We start from the raw sequence: 6,610 nt of genomic DNA, 5'->3' as shown, positions 1-6,610 counted from the left end.
AAAAATATTACAACTCATCTTCAAATAGTAATACAATAAATGATCATAATACAGAAACATTACCAATTTGAAGTAACCACCTACTATCAATTAATACAACATTTCGAATTTGTTTTTCAGACAAGATCTTTGTGTTCCGGATAAACATTTTTGTAGTTATAATTAAAATTTTATTAAATACAAGTAAAATAATGAAGAACTTGCCCGTAAAACGACCAACACATTGGAATCGAATATTAATTCTTATTTGGGTTGGGTCAGATAATTCCACTCCAAAATCCCATTCCAATGTACGTAGTTATTTTTCAAAAATAAAAATAAAAATAATGGTTACTATATTAAAAATGTGTTGGTTAGATTACTCAATTTGGTACCTAACAGACATGGTACTTATTAATTTAATTGCAATTACTGTCATATAAAATCTAAATGTAAAAATCCTTCAAACCAATATATCTGATTGGTTTTTTTGGTCAAGTTATTAGCTTGTGATATTTAAAAAACAAGCATATATCATCAACATTACGGAAACATTAAAGAACAATAAATAGAGCAACCATAACCAACCATTCTCAACAGATAAGAAACCATTTCAAAATTCAACCACATATAAATATTAAATAGTGTAAAGAAACTCCTAACAAGTAACAACTCACTCATGTCACACAACCAAAAACCGAATAACAAATCCAAACATAAACACCTTTAAAGTCTCAAAACCTCAGACATCCATAATTTTAAGAAACAATGCCGTCATTCAATGACAAAGTAGCAAGCTGATCAGCAGGGCTTCCAACTCCACCCTGACCATGATCACCCACATTCCTCAACACATCCATAGCCTCAACCACCTTCTCCTCAAAGCTTCCATAGATGCCAACAAATGAAGCACCTCTGTCTGATCCATCTCTAGCAGCATCCCTGCTACCTTAGCCCCCGACTCACCCTCCACCTGTTCCACCACCGGGTACAAACTCTCCCCCAACATCTGCACACAACCAAATACATCAAGTTTACACTTTTACCCTCAATCCAAATTCAACAAAAACTTTTAAATAAAACGAAAAAGAAAGGGCTTACAGTTCTTTTTTCTGTTGGAGAAGCATTTGCAAGAGTAGAAGCCAAAGCTCTGATCGGAATCAACTGTGCCATTTCGGGCTCAAAAATTTGCATTCCGTTTCCAATGTCATACGGAATGGAACCCATTGGGACTTCGCCAACGTTGCGTCCAGGTGAGTAACGGTACATCTGCCTACGTGGGACCATCTGTTGTTAGATGAAAGGAACGGATTGTTGTTGATTATGTTGTCCGGGCATGCCACCTCGACGTTGTCCTTGCTGACTTAATTGGCATGAAGAAGTTGGGCATTGGTCCCCCTCCTGGCCTCATCCCTAGCACAAGTTGCTGTTGGTACCCAAAACCAGGCTGCATCCACACACAATAAAAAAAAATCATAATTCAAAATTATTTTTGCAAAAAGATGAAATTGGAATTGGAATTACTTGGGGAGGAATGAAGGTAGGCTGAGCTTGACCATAAAACAATTGTTGACCAAGACCGAGGGGGCGACATTGGCATGCGGGGACCACCAGAAGCTGGTGTCATTGCAATAGGTCTCATCTGTGAAAATTGTGTCTGCATTCATACAATTTCAATCATCACCAATTTTTATTTAAAAAAATAGACACAAATTCAGTTTACAAAAAAAATGTAAACAAACCTACAATCTCGCTCTTCTGTCTTCTTTGCGCTGAATAAGTGCAACTTGCTAGCAATCATCTTCCCATTCATCTCAGCCAGCTATAAAATTAGATACAAAAATTTTAACTTCTAATATAAAATATCCAAACATAATAAAATAATAATAATAACAGCTTACAGCTCTAGAGGCTTCCATAGAAGTGGAAAATGCAACAAAGTCTGATCCTTTGCTAGTTCCATTAGGATCCCGCATGGCCTGTTAATTAAACAGATACAATTAAATAATTAATGACCAGTTTATGAAATTAGTTTTGTATCTATTGATTAACAGACCTTGCAAGAAGTTATGGTACCAAAAAGAACAAAGAACTCCTTGAGGCTTTCATCAGAAATGGTATCATCAAGATTCTTAATATAAAGATTCAGCCCTTGTGATTTGTCAATAGCCTCCTTCATGGTCTGCTCAAATCATTGTTTTAGTTCCTGTTCTCTTTCAGTCGCTTTTCCAACATATCATTCTCTAGCATCAAACTTCTGTCCATTAAGACCATCTATTGCTTTAGCAGCATCTTTAACATTCCTAAAGTTAACAAAACCAAAGCACTTGGAGTTTCCTTCTGCATCTCTCATCAAAACAACACTTGTGATTGTTTTGTATTCACTGAATGCGTTGTTTAAGTCATCATATGTTGTTGATTCAGGATATGGCGTCTACAATTCTCTAAGCACCTTGCTTCAACTATGGCGTCGACAATTCTCTGTTCTTGAGGACTCAAATTACCAGGCACTTCTTGTTACCTTAAATTTAATTAAAGGTTAATTGTGAAATTTTTTAAATTTCAAGAGATTAAATTTATAAAAATTAATAAAAAATCACCTGTCTATCTGCAATAATTAACAACAGTTGATACTGGCCCCCGCTATGTTCAACAATAGTCATAACATATTCAATGACAGGAATGATGTCGCTCCTGTAAAAAACATAGAGGTTAAAATGGAAAATTGGTAAATTTTATGTAGAATTCAAGAACATATTATAGCTATAAGATCTCAAACCTGCAAGCTTTAAATGAGGGACAATTTCCTTGTATCTACTCAAGACTTCCTAAAATCCATTACAACCCCATAAAATCAACAAATAAAAACCGAATATCATACACATTTTTGCTAATCTAAATTATAGCCTAACATTTATACAAACAAATTCAGTCAAAAAATAATAATTTGAGTTCCATAACAATCCACTCAGGTCTCTCTTTTTTGAAATACACATATTTCAAAATCTGGTCTGATATGGTCCACAAATGACAGAAGTATAGGATTGGAAAACAATATCCTGACATGTGAAATCAATGAATGCCATATACTTACATAGAATGTTGTGATTGAGTAACTTTTGCAAAGGTAATCCAAGGCCTCTTGATCAGCTAGAAACGTTATCCATCAAATACAGTTGCTGCCAAAAGCAATGATTATGGCATGTAGTTTACGTGTGGAAATGGATGAAATACTGAAGATATCTTTAACCAAGTGGCCATACTCAGGAACCATCTAAAAATGAATGTGTATTCTTTGGTATCATATGACATCGACAACACTGCAATGGAAAAAAATCATGAAGAATCAATTTTTTGATACCATGCTTTAAATCCATAGCAAGACAACACGATTAAGTTTTAAATAATAGCTACAATATTTTTTTTGTTTGACTTGGTATCCAACATAAAAGACCAGAGAAGCAATTATAACCTCAGGTAAAGAGGGAGTCAGGGATTGTTTGTAAACACAGCATATGGCATATGATGATCAGCAAATCATATGATATATTTTCAAAAACACAACAGAAAATAGGAAAGCATAACCATAAGCAAAATTGAATTGTATCGTGGCAGAAAGAGTTTCAGATGTATCCTCACTGTTGTTCAATGCTTAAAGCATTAACTGGACACATCCTCTTTTCAATACAGTCTCAAAAAAGGCATCATAAGATGTCCTACATTTTGCAAAACCAGTGTAACTCATATCGGGAAAAAAATTGACACTAAAAATATTGAAAAGTGGATGAATAGTTGAGATGTTTTTTAATGTCAAAAGTATAAATGAAGCGGAGCCCTACACTCTATATTTTTACAATTAGAGGAGATAGTGCTAGTAAAATTTAAGTTGTTTCATTTCTTGAGCTATAGCTAGTTTTCTCCATGATTATGGCATATGGGGTGACAAAAAACTCATTGTAAGAACTAAGGACCAAGGAGTATTGGCATCAATATAAATAGTAAAAACAATCCACAATCTCAAAAAAACATAATTGTTTCTTGATGAAATTACCTGAAATTAAACTTCCAGTTCAACTTAGAGCATGTTTTTACCATTAAGGGGCAAAATTGTCATGTACAGAGGAAACTAACCTTAAGACAACATAGAACAGTTTTAAGCCATCTTTCCCACTGATAAAATAAGGAACAAATTTATAATCACAATGTTAGTGTGCCATCTGCAGGTTATTTAGGAGAGAAAGGGACAACATCAGTTGTATGCTCTTTATTATTAATGTCATTCCTGTAAGTTAGATTAAATCAAAATAGTGTTAAAAATTAATCACAGAAAAGAAAATGTTTGAAATTATAAATATTTCACCTTCCAAATGTTAAAGGCCATTGACAAACATATACCTCAGCTTGCCGACCAGCATGAAGTATAACAACAGTTCCATCATACATTACCCGTCAAAGAAAAATTAAAGTATAATTGATGTGAATGTTGAATGCATATTTGTTAAGGGTAAGCTTAGAAAACACCAAGATGGATAATGTTAATATGACATTTTATAAAGCATGTCAAAGATTTTTATCTTTAAAGTAAATAAGTGAAAAAACAATTAAATATATGTTTCAAGTGTATTTCTATTGTCGCATAGGATAACATATATAACTCTTACCTCTAAGCAATCAATTATAGCAAGTTGATGTTTCTTAACAATTTTTGGGCTTAACCTTATTAGTCGACCAAGTGCAACATGAAGAAGGGTATATGTCACTCCTCATTATATCTCCAATGATAAACAATGATGCAATCTCAAGATTTTTAAGGTCTAACAAAACCATGGAAAGAAAGCATCCCCCTTCTCTATCTGACGGGCATATGGAAGTCCGATGACTGCAATCTCAGAAATCGTAAAATGTTAAACAATGATGTCATTTTGTAAAAAAAAATCATATGAAGTTACAATTATAATGACAACCATAAGTGAAGCCATCAAAACCTTTTTAAAGAGTTGATCTAATCATCCAAATACGCTACAATTAAGTATAAATGCTTCATTTTAGATCGCTATGGTTTAAAATCAAATAATTCTTTTTTCTTTCAAAACATGCTTATATTTTAGAAAATAAAAATACGCCTAATAAAAAATAAATCATTTTAAACAAAGGATGAAATTGTACTTTTGTAAAAAAAAACTTTCATTTTTTCTTCAACAATTTTTGGTGCTAAATATAGAAATCAACATAATAAATAAACAAAAAATTAGTGATAACAAACTTTCTAAATGGTGAAATTTGAAAATAAAAAAAATGAGAAAAGGTAAAATGCATACAAATATGGATTTCCATTCCTCTTTCTCTCCGATCGATCTATGTTCTGGTGCTTTCCAAGCACCAACCAATTCTTATAAGTTTTAATTACTTTCCAAGCTTTAATAGATATATCTTGAAAAGAAACCAAATGAAATTGTATTTGGTTGCAAATCACAAACATGCCCACAAATATGAGAGCTCAGCTCCTAAGTTAGTGGGTAGTGATTTTGTCAATTTTAAGCAGATAACTGAAGTGCAAAGTGTTTATAGACTAAATCAACAACAAATGGTGTGTGTGTGTGTGTGTTTGGCGATTCTGTAGAAGGTGAGGTGATCAAACCTCATTACAATTCTTTTCTTCATTTACATCCATTGTGGAGACAAAATGAAAGATAATTTCATCATAGGGAAAAAAATCACAGAAAAGAAGAAGAAAAACGAAAATGGCTTACAAAATTTTGCTTCAATAAAGAACATGAATACCGAAATAGCCTTTAAACAAACACCCTTTCATCAATTTAACATTGTTCGATAGTCAACTACTAATGAAAAAAGACTTTATTTTTATGGAAATACCTTCAAATAGATATCGATAGGCAAGGGGTCAGGTCCACGAAAACACAATTACAAAACATGAAAACTACTTCTTTTCTTATGCTTCAACCGAACATTAAAAGAAATATATTAATTTTTATGGATAAGCATCTAAAAACTGATCAAAAGAACTAAAAGTTACATTTCCAAATCGTTTCTCAACAAATCCTAATGAAAAAATATTGCTAGGGTTTTGCAAATATGTTACCTATAACATCAGGAGCAATTGTTCATTCTTCCAATGAAAACTTGATGAAGGAGGCAGACCAGGAAAGGCGATATAAGGCATAATATAGGGTTTAGATACAACGAAGGATCATCATGGGGTTCGTCGGCAAAGAATGCATGACCGTAATCAGAAAGAAAGGAAACTGAATGAGGGGAAAATTAGAGGAAAATATGATGTGTGCCTGCTAAACACAGTGTAGACGTCCAAGTTTGGAAACTATGGAGAGGATACGGGAGCGCCTAAGCATCGATGAAAAAAGGGTGGAAAATCTATTGATGAAATGCAATCAAGGCTCTATTGTTTCATTTATGATTTGATTTAAAGGTTCTTTTTTAATAATATTTAGAGATTATTATATATATATATATATATATATATATATATATATTAAAGTTATGAAAAGTTTTAACAGTAAATAACCTCTTTTTTTGTCTAATTTGGCCCTCCAACTTATGTTGCTTGCTTCTGTCATTCAAGGTCCCTACGTTTTGCTGTATTTGTCACATTTTG

At 32.8% G+C, this 6,610-nt stretch overlaps 1 pseudogene; it reads right to left on the bottom strand.

The window, feature by feature from the left end:
- Positions 1-580: 580 nt before the first annotated feature.
- On the bottom strand, positions 581-6,353 carry LOC111912350 (polyadenylate-binding protein 8-like; annotated as a pseudogene).
- Between the last annotated feature and the right edge of the window lie 257 nt (positions 6,354-6,610).

Source organism: Lactuca sativa, chromosome 3 (genome assembly GCF_002870075.4).
Source record: "Lactuca sativa cultivar Salinas chromosome 3, Lsat_Salinas_v11, whole genome shotgun sequence".
Lineage (NCBI taxonomy): Eukaryota > Viridiplantae > Streptophyta > Magnoliopsida > Asterales > Asteraceae > Lactuca > Lactuca sativa.
Note: the sequence above shows the minus strand (reverse complement) of the source record. Positions and strands in the feature narration are given on the sequence as shown.